This window comes from Microcebus murinus, chromosome 1, assembly GCF_040939455.1.
Source record: "Microcebus murinus isolate Inina chromosome 1, M.murinus_Inina_mat1.0, whole genome shotgun sequence".
NCBI lineage: Eukaryota > Metazoa > Chordata > Mammalia > Primates > Cheirogaleidae > Microcebus > Microcebus murinus.
The window spans coordinates 49,578,726-49,592,109 of NC_134104.1; positions in this window are offsets into that span (position 1 = coordinate 49,578,726).

The window sequence follows — 13,384 nt, forward strand, 5'->3', positions numbered from 1 at the left end:
TTCATTGCTGAGAGAATTGCTGTTCTTTTTGGAATCTCTTAACCCCGTACACCTGCCTTTATTCTCCTCAAAAGAAAATTATTCAAAATACACAAATAATAAAATATCTTGGCTTTTTATACATTTATCAACTCCTTTTCAGAAACTTTTAAACAATTCATTCAAATGATATCACATTGTCTACAATAATATCCAAGAAAATTAAAAGTAGTATGTGTTCAGAAAGTTGTGGTACCCATGAGGATCTTGTTTTTGAAGTATGAGATTTTGAAGAGTCATGTCCAAGGTCAAAGTTAATAAATTATTTTTCATTGTTCAATGGATCATACCATGTACTTAACTTGTTTCACAGCGCCCTATTGTCCTGACACCCCCATCTACTTTGAACCATTTTGTTTAAGTTAATAGACCATGTTTAACTTTGTAATACAAAGCACAGCTGAATCATTGACACTTCAATCAGCCTTTATTATGCTGAAATCACAGTAGGATATCCCCTTTACCCAGAATGTACTGACACTAAAGTGGAATTGATTTCAATCTAAAAATGAAAGACAAAACACATCAATATGTGTGTATCTGCATAAAATTCCAGTGTAATTTCATTAAAACTGTGTTCACTAGATAACAGAACTCACTATAAGATAGAACTGTATCTGACTTTATCTATTTATAGTTTTAGAAATAAGAAAACTAAACCAGTTAAGACCACTTTATTCATAAAAAAAAAAGTTTAATTATTCACATTCTAGGAGCATATGCAATGAGAAGAATGTCTTAAATCTGTAAAGCACTTTGTTCTCCCTTACCTAGATAACAGTTATGTTATCTACTGTTTCAAATTTTGAAAGTTATTTTGATTTGTGAGACAGATATTGACCATTTTCCTATGGCTGGAACAGTTCATCGGATATAGGTTCATCAGTTTCTTTGAGTTAGGAGTTAAAACAAGATTTCAAAACTAGGTCTTTTCTTTGTCAATAAAAGAGATAAATGTGTAAATGAATGAGATACATATTCTATATGCGTATCATGGCAGTAGGATCCAATTGAGATTTATGTTTCAGTATGGTTAAGCAAAGAATATAATAAATGAATAAATAACTGTGATTAATTATTTGCCAGTTGTCTGGAGTCAACGTCCCACTTTTCTGAGGGAAAGATTAGGAAAATGAGCACCTTCCCAGAGACTGAAAGCCCTGCATTGTGTAGGACCTGAACCAGCAAGATTTGATGTTTCCAACGCATATTCAAAATTATTTTTGCTTAAACAGAATGCTACTTAAGATAACACACAAGACACACAAGTCTGTGATTTGGTTAGGAATATATTGGCTTTTGTCCATTAATAAACTTAAAGTTGCAACAAATCATTTTGTTACCTCAAATATTTCCTGGGGAAGATAAAAACAGGGACTCCTACATAATGCATATGTTCTATTAATTGCAGGAAAATAAAAAATTTAAAAAAATCTGTAGTTTAGAGAGAGCATAGTACTCAGAGTATAAAAACACCAGCATGAGCAAGAAAAATATAAAAGAGACTTACAAATGAGTACATTTACATGTGGGGAAAAAGGAGAATTTAAATAATCAAAGCAGGTAAGCTGGTTTATAGAGAGAACAGCATGTCATTTAACAAAATGTATTACTAATTCTGCAGTTAAATAGTTGGTACCAGGTGAATGGAACTGAGAGCAGCAATCTGAAATAGTCTGTAACAGCAAGTACTCCCTACGCAGAGACCTCACAAGGTCTAAAACTTGAATCCATAATTTAGCTAACTACAAGAAGTCTTATTTTGAAGAGGTGGATCTTAAAATTTAAAAAAAAAATCAATGGAAAATCCTTCCAAAATTTCTGAAATTAGCTTGGATTTGCTAATTGCTAATGGAGACAGGAGAGGAGGAAGGACAATTGGTTTGATTATAATTCTTATAAAGGCTCACCATTGTGAACTAAAAATAAAATATTAATACTAAACCCTCTGGTAGCTAAATGGACCTCTTTTGGCCGAGGGGACAACAAAAACATCTTATAACTGAGTTCACAACCATGAGAGGATGGGAGAGAGAAAGCACAATTACATACATGTGGTGGTTTCAGTTCAGGAATATTCATGAACCCCCCATAGCTTGTTGAATATGTATAATTGGCCCCCTACTCAGTATAAAATCCTGTTGCATTTTGTCTACTCTGTGAAGCACCTGTGCCTGGCTTCTGGCTGGGCCTCTGCTTACCAACCTGTTTGAATAGCCCCTTGAAATCTGCTACCCTTTATGAGAAATAAAGCACTCTTTTGTCCAAAGTATAAACATCATTAATTTTTATTTTTTTAGGTAACATCATCATCTATAAAACAGCAAAAGATGAACCAGTGATACCTAGTATGTAAGATAACTTAGTGTATAAATAATTTTTGCACCTGGCAATAATTAATAAGAAGATTACATGAAGTCATCTTATTAAACATGATAGAATCTGACTAATGAAGCTATGTAATAAAGACATATTTTCATCAATAAAACAATTTCTTGAAGTGAGTATACATTATTTAGAAACTGTAGACTTCAGTATGCTAATTGAAAAGCATTGACTCCCTAGCTATTTACATGGCTTTCAGCTCTCCAAAGCCAGTGACCTAGTCAAATTAATCTTGGCCTCAACTTAAAAGTCATTTGTGTAAATAAATAATTCACATCTTCTGCATACTTATTGCCTTAGCATTTTCAGTGCTGGAATTATAAAAACTTCCATAGAGATTAAACTAAAAACGCAAATAAAATATATTTTAGAGCACAGTCTAGATTACAGCACAAAATTTTAAGATAAAAATATTTCATAATAAAGAGTAACAACTTAACATGGAGACTTCTTTTTGTTATATTGTCAGACTAAGATTGAATGATTAAAATATATGAATATGTATATATGTGTTTTGCAATTCAGCAGTAGTATCTCTGGCAAAGGTGATTTGGATAGTAGCATAGTAAGAGAAAAAGAATCTTGAGTAGAAAAATAAATTATAGTTTAGGTAGAAATTTACATGAGTTTTGTTGTTTTTTAGATTTGTGTTTTTAGCCCTATGTTAGAAATGTACTAATTCTAAAATGGAAAAATAAAATTTAGTTAATCTAGATAATTTAAAGATTTGCATATGTATATTTAAGCTAAATAGATTATCACATCAAGCTGAGTCACCTAAAAAAAGCATTGACCAACCATAATTTTAGTTCATAATTATCCTGCCTAATCATATTTTAATTCTCATGAAGACAGAATTCTAAAGCTGGCTACATTCAATCATGTATTTTAGTTTGGTTCTTACTAAAATAGAAAAATACATAGTAACGTCACAGTGTTTGCTATTTTGTTCCATGTGAGGAGACTCTAATCCCTAATCTACCTATATAAAAAGAATCTTAACTGTTATATCATTTATTAGAATATTTGCAGATCAGTACATAATTTGTCATAGACAGTAAAATAGTTCCTAAGGAAATTTATTTCTGTTTGTACAATATTAGCAATAACTAATAAAATAATAAATAACCTTTACCAAATAATATTAAAAAATCATTGAAGACCTATAAACTATATAAATATATGTTTGAAGAAGTTTCATGTTTGAGAAATCTTTTGCCATTTCAGTAAATAGAAATAAAAATGATTTTATCAATAATTAAAATAAATATAAATTCATACCTGTAGGCTTTTCTTAAAATATGTATTACATGTTTATTAGTTTAAAGAGAATATCATTTAAACACTTCCATTGATTTTAATATGCACAAAGTCTTAGGATATTTGTAGACTTAATAAATTTCAGTCAAGAAAATTAAGACTATAAACAAAAATCTACTTCTAAAGTATTACAGAACACAAAGGAGTAAAATATCTTTTTTAAAAAAAATGGATGACCTGTACATGGAATAGAAGTTGTTGTAGGCTTTCAACAACTATTAAAATTTGTTGAAAATACAGTCATTTTTATATATATTAGATTATCCATTTGCTTCCTGACTTTAAACTTGCATCGTTTGATCGACTATTTGCAATCATCATTTGTGTGTCACAACAGAATTTGGCAACATGTGGTATCCCGTTGACTATTTGATTTGGGCCACTGGGTGCCATTTATGAAGATTAACATTACTTGCTGCTAGGAAGCCTTGTTGTTCAGTAATTGTCAGGATCTACCTCCCTATGAATCAATGATCCAGTTCAAGATCTGTTAGTCAGGTATTGATTGAGAATCTCTAGGTTACACATCATTGTAATGTTTTTTGAAGAGAAAGAAATTGCAAATGAGATGTTTGTCTCAAAAATTTGCAGACAGGAAGATAAGGTAGTCAGCATTAATATTTAAAGATGTAACTATATTACCTAAAAAAGCTAAAAAAGCAGCAATAATTAAAAAAAAGGTGTGATGAGTACCCAGGCATTTGGCCAAACATTATTCTGAGTATGTCTATGAGGGTTTTTCTGGATAAGATTAACTTCTGACTCAGTAGACTTAATAAACCACGTTGTCTTCTCTTATTGGGTAGGTCTTACTCAGTCAGTTGAAGACCCAAATAGAACAAAAAGACTGAGTAGTGGGAACTTCTGCCTGACTGCAAAAACATTCTTTTCCAACCTTCAGACTTGGACTGAAACATCAGTTTCAGTTGAGTCTGCTTGTTGAGTCTGAAGCCTGGCAGCTTTCAGACTGGAATTTATACCATCAGCTCTCTTGCTTCTCAGGCCTGTGGCCTTGGACTGGAACTATGCATTGGCTCTCTTGGGTCTCCAGTTTACAGAATGCAGACCCTGGTACTGTTGATAGTCTTGAGCTTCATAAATTTAAAGAGATTCATTTCTTATGAAGGGTTGCAGCCTGCAGGCTGGGCACCCTGCAGGCTGCGAAGCATAGCCTCTGGCAGAAACTAAAAGTAGCAGATTGAAAGCGGAAAAGTGATACAGGAATTTATGCTGAATGCTGTTGACTAAGTATACATATTTAACAGGTTATAGAATGAGCTATGGATACTCATGGGAGAGGCATATGCATGTGTGGTAAGCAAACAAACATGTTGAATATATCCTATGCGCATTTTGGGGTGAAAACTTAACATTTAAATGCAGTAAAATTAGACTGTATATCTGAAAAGGTGAGGCAAAGGATACAGGAGTATCTTGTGCACAGCCTCTGTAAACTTGCTGGAATCAATTCATGGTCTGTGGTCTCTTATTAGGAAAGAATCCTAGTCAGTTGTGTCAAAATAGCAAAAAGGAAAGAGGATCAGGCTGTAGCATCAAGTGGGTTGAAATCAGTGATGAATCATTTTTCAAAAGGGCCAGCTTTTATTTAACTCTTGGGAAAGAAAGTATAATGGCAATTAGCAAGAGTGGTAGTATATAAGAAGGCATGCCAGACCTCTTGTCCTGTCATGGCTGGAACTCAGTTTTTAAGGTTTCTCTGAGAGATCCCTTTGGTCAAGAGGAGGTTGTTTTGTCAGTTGGGAAGTTTAGGATTTTATTTTTAGTTCTCAGTGCTTTTCAATCTCCTCAATCACATGAGCCTATTCCTTATAATCAATATATTTCTCTCTCTTTCTCTCTCTCTCTCCTCCCCATATACACATATAACATACACACACATTAAATTTATATAAAAGCCCTGACTAATATAAGAAGTTGGCAACTGGGGATTGTGCAGGGAGATGAAAATTTTTTTTCCCAAAATGATTAAGATCCTTTTTTTTAAATTTATTTTTATGATCTCCCTTCTCTCTACCTTTTCCATTCACCCTTTGCAGGATCAGGAAACCCTTCATTGCTAACGTAGTAATAAACAGATGAGATTTGGGACAGAAATGGAAGAAAAACTTGCTCCAAGTAGAAGCTATTGAGTACAAGGGAAGATGTTTGGAAGTAGTGTTTGAAAAATAATGAATGGTTCAATTTGGCTCGACGTATTGGTATAGTCTTATAATAATAGTTTGGGATCTTATTGTGGAAGGCCAGAAATGCCTGAGAGATTTGCAGTGCTGCATCATAATGAATACTTCAATATAAGAAGCATCAATATGTCAAAGAGGTATTTGCACTTTCATGTTTATTCCAGCATTATTGCTAATAGCCATGTTATGGAATCAAAGTAGGTATATGTCAATGGATGAATAGATAACAAAAATGTGTGGGGGTATGTATATATCATCCTATTAAATATTTAATTATCCTATTAAAATATTGTTATTATGTTCTGTTTTATAGATGAGGAAAGTGAGGCACAAAAAGTTGAGCAACTTGCCTAAGGCCATACAATCACTGTTAAAGGTAGTATTCAAATAAAAAATGAGGAGTAACTAAATTCAGAAGAAAAAGTCATAGATTATTAAGAAGATTCATATAATTTATGAGGCATAAAATAAGATACTACTTATAGGAGGAAAAAGAGAGAGAGAATGGGAGTGACAAAAGTTATATTATTAGAATATGCAGGATTTGTCAATAAAATGAATATGAAAAACAACAAAGATTCATTTTATGCCAGGGAAAGTTGTTATGCCATTAGACAAAATGGAAAAATCAGAAAGTAGGAAAGAGAAAAAGGCAAATTCATTTTGAATGTTTTTATTTGAAAGAAGACACGTTTTTTCAGTATACTGAAAAATAAAATAATTTTTTAATCATTGAGTTAAACACTGCTCAATATGGTTGAGATTATTGCTGTACTCTAATTTTTTTCATCTCCCTCTAAAGTCTCCAGTGGTGTGTGTGCACTCAATTGGATTATATGACTAATTCTTACCAAAGAAGTGTCACCAAAAATGAAATAGTTAATAATAATAGAAGGTGATTCCTTTCCCTATTCTTTCATTCACATGACTAGAAACTAAGGATACCTGTATAGTGCTGTTGCCAGATAGAAGTAGACTAGATCACTGATTCAAACTCTGGAGGAGAGCCCAGATCAGTGGCAACCTATTCATATTGGTTTGTGATGTGAATGAGAAATAAAACTTTGATGTGTTAAAGTATTGTCTAGCACTTTGGAGTTTGTTTATTATTGTAGCATATCCTTATTTTACCTTGAGAAATATGCACAACTATAAATATGTCTAGGTTCAGGTTTCACCTTTATACTAATTTTGAGTTTTCTAACATCTTTAATTTCCCTTTAAGAAACAGTGATAAAAATAATATTAATGTTAAGATTTAGTAAGCTAATGGACATGAATGTGCTTTGTAAAGCAACATTTCTATTTAAATAAAAAGTATCTATAAGTTGTTTGTTGAATACCAATTAGAGATGTTATTGTAAGCAAAAAAAAAATATTATGCCTATCATAAAATTTATTACAGCCTAGAAGAATTATCTTTAAAATTGGTAAACTCAAGGGTATCTCTAGAGCTGCACAGTCCAATATGGCAGCCAATAGACATTTCTGGCTATTGAACACATATGTGGATAATTTAAGTTGACGTGCACTATAAGTGTAAAATATACACCAGATTTTGAAGAATTAGTATAAAATGTAAAATAACTCTAGTAATTCTTATCTTGTGGTTTGTTGAAGACATTTTAGATATACTGGGTTAAGTAAATTAGATTATTAAAATTAATGTCACCTATTTCTTTTTTTTACTTTTTAAAATGTGGCTATTGGAAAGCTTAAAATTACATAAGTAACTCATATCTATGGCTTCTATTACCTTTCCATTGTAGAGCACTGATCTATGTCTTTTAGCTTCCCAGTATGATTTGGGAACTATATCACATCAAATGGAGAAATCTCCAAATGGAAAATCATTTCTGAACATCTTCCAACCAAAAAATATGAATGAGTGATAAGGAAGTATAAAAAAAAAAAAGCAGAAGAATTGTTCTCCTCTTTCTAAAAATTCTTGAAGGATCACTTTTTAAATAAGGGTCAGATCATGACTTTCACACAAATATAGGATGAACACATGTCAAAGGTTTTATTCAACTCATTCATTAAGTGGGAATCAGTAAGATGTTAGAACCAATTCAATGGAGATTTCTAAGAACCATACAAATAAAGAGAAAAACTAAGGAATTCTGAAACGAATATATAAAACTAAAAAATGGATCTATCCAGAGGGCAATAAGCACTTGCATTACATTGGATATAACAAAATTGTATTTCTTTACACAAGCATAATTTGCATTATCATCAGTATTCAAGAATTTGTAGGCTCATATCATAGTCAATTATAGGTGGAGATACCCATATAAGTGAACTAGACAGAATACTGATAATTCTTTTTTCCCATTTCAAAGTCTTTCACAGTTTTGGTGGAAAGATGAAAAAATTAAGGAACAAAGGATTTTAAACTCTTTTCAACATAAGCCTAATTGGTAAGAATTCTATAATCAAAATCATGATCTTCACATTCTGTGCCAAAGTTGTATTTTTTAATTTTGTTTTAGAGAGTTCTGTGTTTCATGAGAAATAATACAGAAGTTGACAATAATTATATATTTTTAAAAATGTATTTAAAACTTTATGTTTTTTCTGAAGTTCTACTCTGGTAGGTAAAGGCCCCCCCTAAAAAAACTTTCCACACTCTAAGCCCTGGAAACTGTGAGTTACTGAAAAGTAGAGAACTTTGTCCAGCTAGGGGCAGAACAAGCAAATGGAGCAAAAGCTATCAGAGACACTGACCACTCACTTCTGACTTTGAGGGAAAAAAACCAAAAGGAAAATAAAAAACAATGAAAACCCAGAAAGCTACTTGTGAACTACTAATGAAGAAGGGTGGCCTCTACAAGCTGAGAGTGATCCTGAATTGGCAGCCTGCAAGAAAACAGGACCTCAGTCCTACAAATACAAGAAAATGAGTTATTCCAACAACCAGTGAGCTTAGAAGTGGCCCCCAAGCCTCACGTGAGGATCAAAGCCTCAGCTGATACCTTGACTTCAGATTGTGCAACCTATGTAGAGGAACCAGATTATCTGCCCCTAGACTCATGACCCATGAAAACTGTGAGATAATAATGCTAATGGAAAAAAAATCCAGACTCTATAAGATAATTTAAAGAGATTTACTCTGAGCCCAATATGAGCGACCAATGGCCCAGGGAGCCATTCCCAAGAAGCATTGAGTAAGTGGTCTTGTGGCAGTTGTGATGCAAGAAGATTAAAAGTATTGTCTAGTTTACTAATCTAAACACCTAAATTCTCCAAAGTATCCAAAAGGGCCAGAGTCTTAACAGGAAAGCCATCTGATGCAGTTTAATTTTAGCTTACCTCAGTGCAGGGGTCTCATGTTGGCAGAGCTTTCTTGATCATTTTGAAAGAAGAAACCAACAAATACTTTTGTGAGTTTGAGTTGGGCTACTTACAGGAAGCATTAAAGTATTTAGTGTTCACAAATGGCAGGTTTGTTTCCACTCACCCGGGTTCTATTGCTTACTACTCAAAAGAAAGCTAATACACTAAGACAGCAGGAGTTGCAGCAGAGAAAGAGTTTAATATCCCAGGACTCTGAGAGCGGATATAGGAGAAATTTTGCAAATCCATCACCCTGAGAATTTGGGGGGTAAGGTTTTTAAAGGTAGTTTGGCAGACAAGGTGCTAAAGAATTGGGTCTGCTGATTGGCTAGGGATGAACTCATAGGGTTGGGAAATAAATTGTCTTCTTGGCTGAAGTATTTCCTGGAAAAAGAGTCTCAGAACCTGTTGAATCAGTTTCTGAGCATGGCCACTGGTTCAGTTGGCATCAGTTGGTTCCCCCAAATTCAGAGGAAGATACCTAAAAAATCATTTTTAGGTTTTACAATAGCAATGTTATCTATAGGAGCAATTGGGGAAGACACAAATCTTACACAAATCAAGGATACGTGACTCATAAGCAGTAAGCAATTACAGGAAAGCAAGCTCTGAAATAATGCCTAGTTAACTTTTAGCTATGTCTATACTCCTGTAAAAATTAGACTTTTACCATAGTTCTGCCTCATAGCATTACATTAATATAGGCAGTTTCAGGTTTGTGTTATTTGATCTAAATTTCAGCTCTCTACTGCTAGAAACAGTTTGTGTACTTGAGTCCCAAAAGGTGCTATCAAGTAGGAGGATGTAGGGACCAAGGCCCTTGGCTCTCTAAAAGTTCATTAAAAAATCATCTACATGTAGCAAATTGACTAATAGGAGAAAAGAAAAACAAATTTATTTAATGTATATACATGAAAGCCTTCAGAATGAAGACTAACTTCCCAGAGTAGGGAGGCCCTTATACTGTCTTGAGGTTAAACAAAGAAGGTAGGCTCAGAGCATGGCCAAAAATAGGTTTTAGTGGTAAAGCAAGTTATAGAAGAAATAAAGGAAGAGGTTTGGCTAAGTAAGGTGGTCTTATATAGAGGAAACCTCTGAGATAGCAGCCTCAAAATAGAATAGATGGTAAATGGTTATGTTTGACCTTTAAGGGTGTCAAACTCTTAGTTGTTCTTTCCTAGATCGGACAGGGGAAAGCCAGCTGCATCAGTGCAGATCCTCTACCGATGTAAATCTCCCTCCAACAAAAGACAGTTTTGCAGGCTTACTTCTGTCTGCTGGGCCTATGGCAGACATTTCAAAATATGTCAAGAAATATATTGTAGTGTAAAATATTCTGATTTCCTTCAAGGACATCAGAAAGTATTCAATGGTTGACAATCTGGATATGAAGTAAGATTAAAAGTGCTAAACATAGACAATTTGGTCAACTATAATAGGAAATACGGTTAAAATCCAACTGTAAACATCTGAGGTTTATTAAATAGAAAATTCAAGAGGTAACTGGGAAGAAAATTTCAGCTCAATTTCAGGTTAAATCATAGTTGGATTGAACATTAGATAAACAAGGATATATTAGCTAGGATAGTAACTAATATAACAAATAACCTTAAAATCTCAGGAGTCTGAGGCTCTCTGGCTTGCATCATGGTCTACTATGGGCCAATGGGACGTAAAAGGGAGTGCTGCCTCATGGATTCATTTAGGAATTTAGGATTTACTGTACAGTCTATCTACCATCTCTTGAGCAAGAGCCAGAAAGCTAATACTCATGGGCAAAATTTGGCTCAAAACTTTTTGCATGGCATATGGGCAAAGAGTATTTTTGCATTTTCAAAGGGTTATTTAAAAAATTGGAATATAGCAACCAAAGAATTAACTACCTGGTCTTTTTAGAAAGAAATAATGATACTGACCACAGCTCTAGAATCTTGGCACTCTGAACTGGATTTTCCATATCTAGCTGGCAGATAAAGGAAGAGAGAGATCTGGAGGATTGTGTAAGAAGTTTTTTGGGTCTGGCCTAGAGCTGACAAATATTACTTCCATTTGTATACCAATGGCCATAACTATTCAATGTGGCCCCCTTTCTATGCAAAGTATGGTTGCAAACACAGTTTAGCTCTACGCATAGCTAGAAAAAGAAGAGAAATTAAAAATTCTTTGTTAAGAGATGTTTTGACAGGGAAGGAGTTTTTTAAAACTTGTAATAATTCCAATTACTGGTTAACAAATCCTAAAAGGGAAACATTTAAAAAATATAGAATAGAAAATAACTAAATGTAAATGTGTAGAAAAAATAAGAGCAGAGCCCAAGAATGTTGAGGTTACAAATTAGATGTGAGGCAATTGTAGTTACTGGCATTTGTTTTTCTTAAATATTAGTGTAATGCAATCCTAAAATGGCTTAATTTTTGAACACAAAATTTCTGGAAATACAATGTATAATGGTTGGCTAATCTGAACAGAAATTAGACCTTTTCAGAACCATGCAGGAATGGAAGTGAGATAATTCTCTAATTTGTTATGTGTTGAAAGAATTATTGATTAGACTATTCTTAGTTGAGTAACTCTCGTTGTTATTGTCTAAACCGTGCTTTTAATTTACAACTTTATAATAAAAATCACCATAACTTTAATTATAAATAACTAAGAAATGGGTAGTGTTTAATGAACTTTGAACATAATCCCAAATACATGCAAAAAATTAAAAATATCTATGTCATTGTGATATGATTTTTATGCTAATCACAAATCACTCTTCTTTGAGCTTTGGTGGAAACCGTTTGTCATGAGTGTTCAAGAAAAATCTTTGTTCTTGTCCTGTGGAGTTCTTCCTTTATTTTCCTTAGTCTGTTTGATCTGCTTTTATACACATTGGTTCATGGTGGACAACACCAGACGGCTTGCTTTCTTTTTTCAAAGCCACTATATTAATTAAATAAAATGATCTTTCTCTCTGTCTGAAACTGCTTAGAGAACAATATCTAAAATAGCAGTAATAATTGATTATACATATTTAATTAATTATTTCTCCTCATCTACCTATTGCTATTACAATTTATATTTCTTACACCTACGAAATGAAAGAGTTAGAGAAAGAAAATCTGCTAACATCTTTTTTAGAAGCACTTTTCCATGGAATGCCTTCTACAAAGTGCTCCCTGTAGATTATTTATGCCGTGATGGAAATGTTTTTCTTCATCTCCTTCATTATTGGTGAAAAAACAACACTTTAAATCTTAAATGTTATTCACAACAGCCACCTATGTTTTTCATTCTTCCTTCCCTTTATGGTTATTTCCTCCTTTATTTATCAGGAAACTTCATTTTTGTTTCACCAAAGCAGTTGCTAGGGCTTTTCCTTATCTGCTTGTTGTCTTCCAGGAGCTTCCTGTTCAACTGTTTAATGTTTACTTGCAGGTGAATTACACATCCACCCTTTCTCTCTTATACAAATCATATCATCTGGTTGCCATCATCTCCTCAACTGGCATCTGATAAAAGCAATGAGGTGAAAAACTCAGAGAAGAGTATCTTCCCAGGGATTGTAGAAACTAAACTCTTTAAACCTGCCAATCTGGTTCTTTCAACTATATCTCAGCAATGACTGTGGAAACACTCATTATAGGGTTTCTTTACTGTGAAAGAAAAAAAATGATTCTACAATAAAAATCCCTTGAATTTGTCTCCTAAATCTCACAAAGGAGAGATTCGCCTTTGGCTGCCGTCATCTCCTGTGGATTGCAATTTGCCACATTGCAAAAGTATATTGTGAGTCCCTGAAAGGCCTGTGCTTTCCCATGCTGTTCTGTGAATGGGTTCTCCACTATCTGCCTTGTGTGAGTCTGATGATGTCACACCATGAACTACGGAGAAATTTGTTAAAAGTCACATCCTTAGGGAATCTTTGCAATGTGTTTAGAGAAAGTATTATGAGAGAATATGATTAGCTTTTAAATAAAACAAGAGAGCAACTATGGAGATTTTCTTTGATGCAATGCTAGCTCTGTTTGAGACTAATAGACACAAGTGTTCTATGAAATTTAGGGTACTGAGTTGAAAAGTTTTTCTAGTGTCACTGGAGCCTATCACACTCA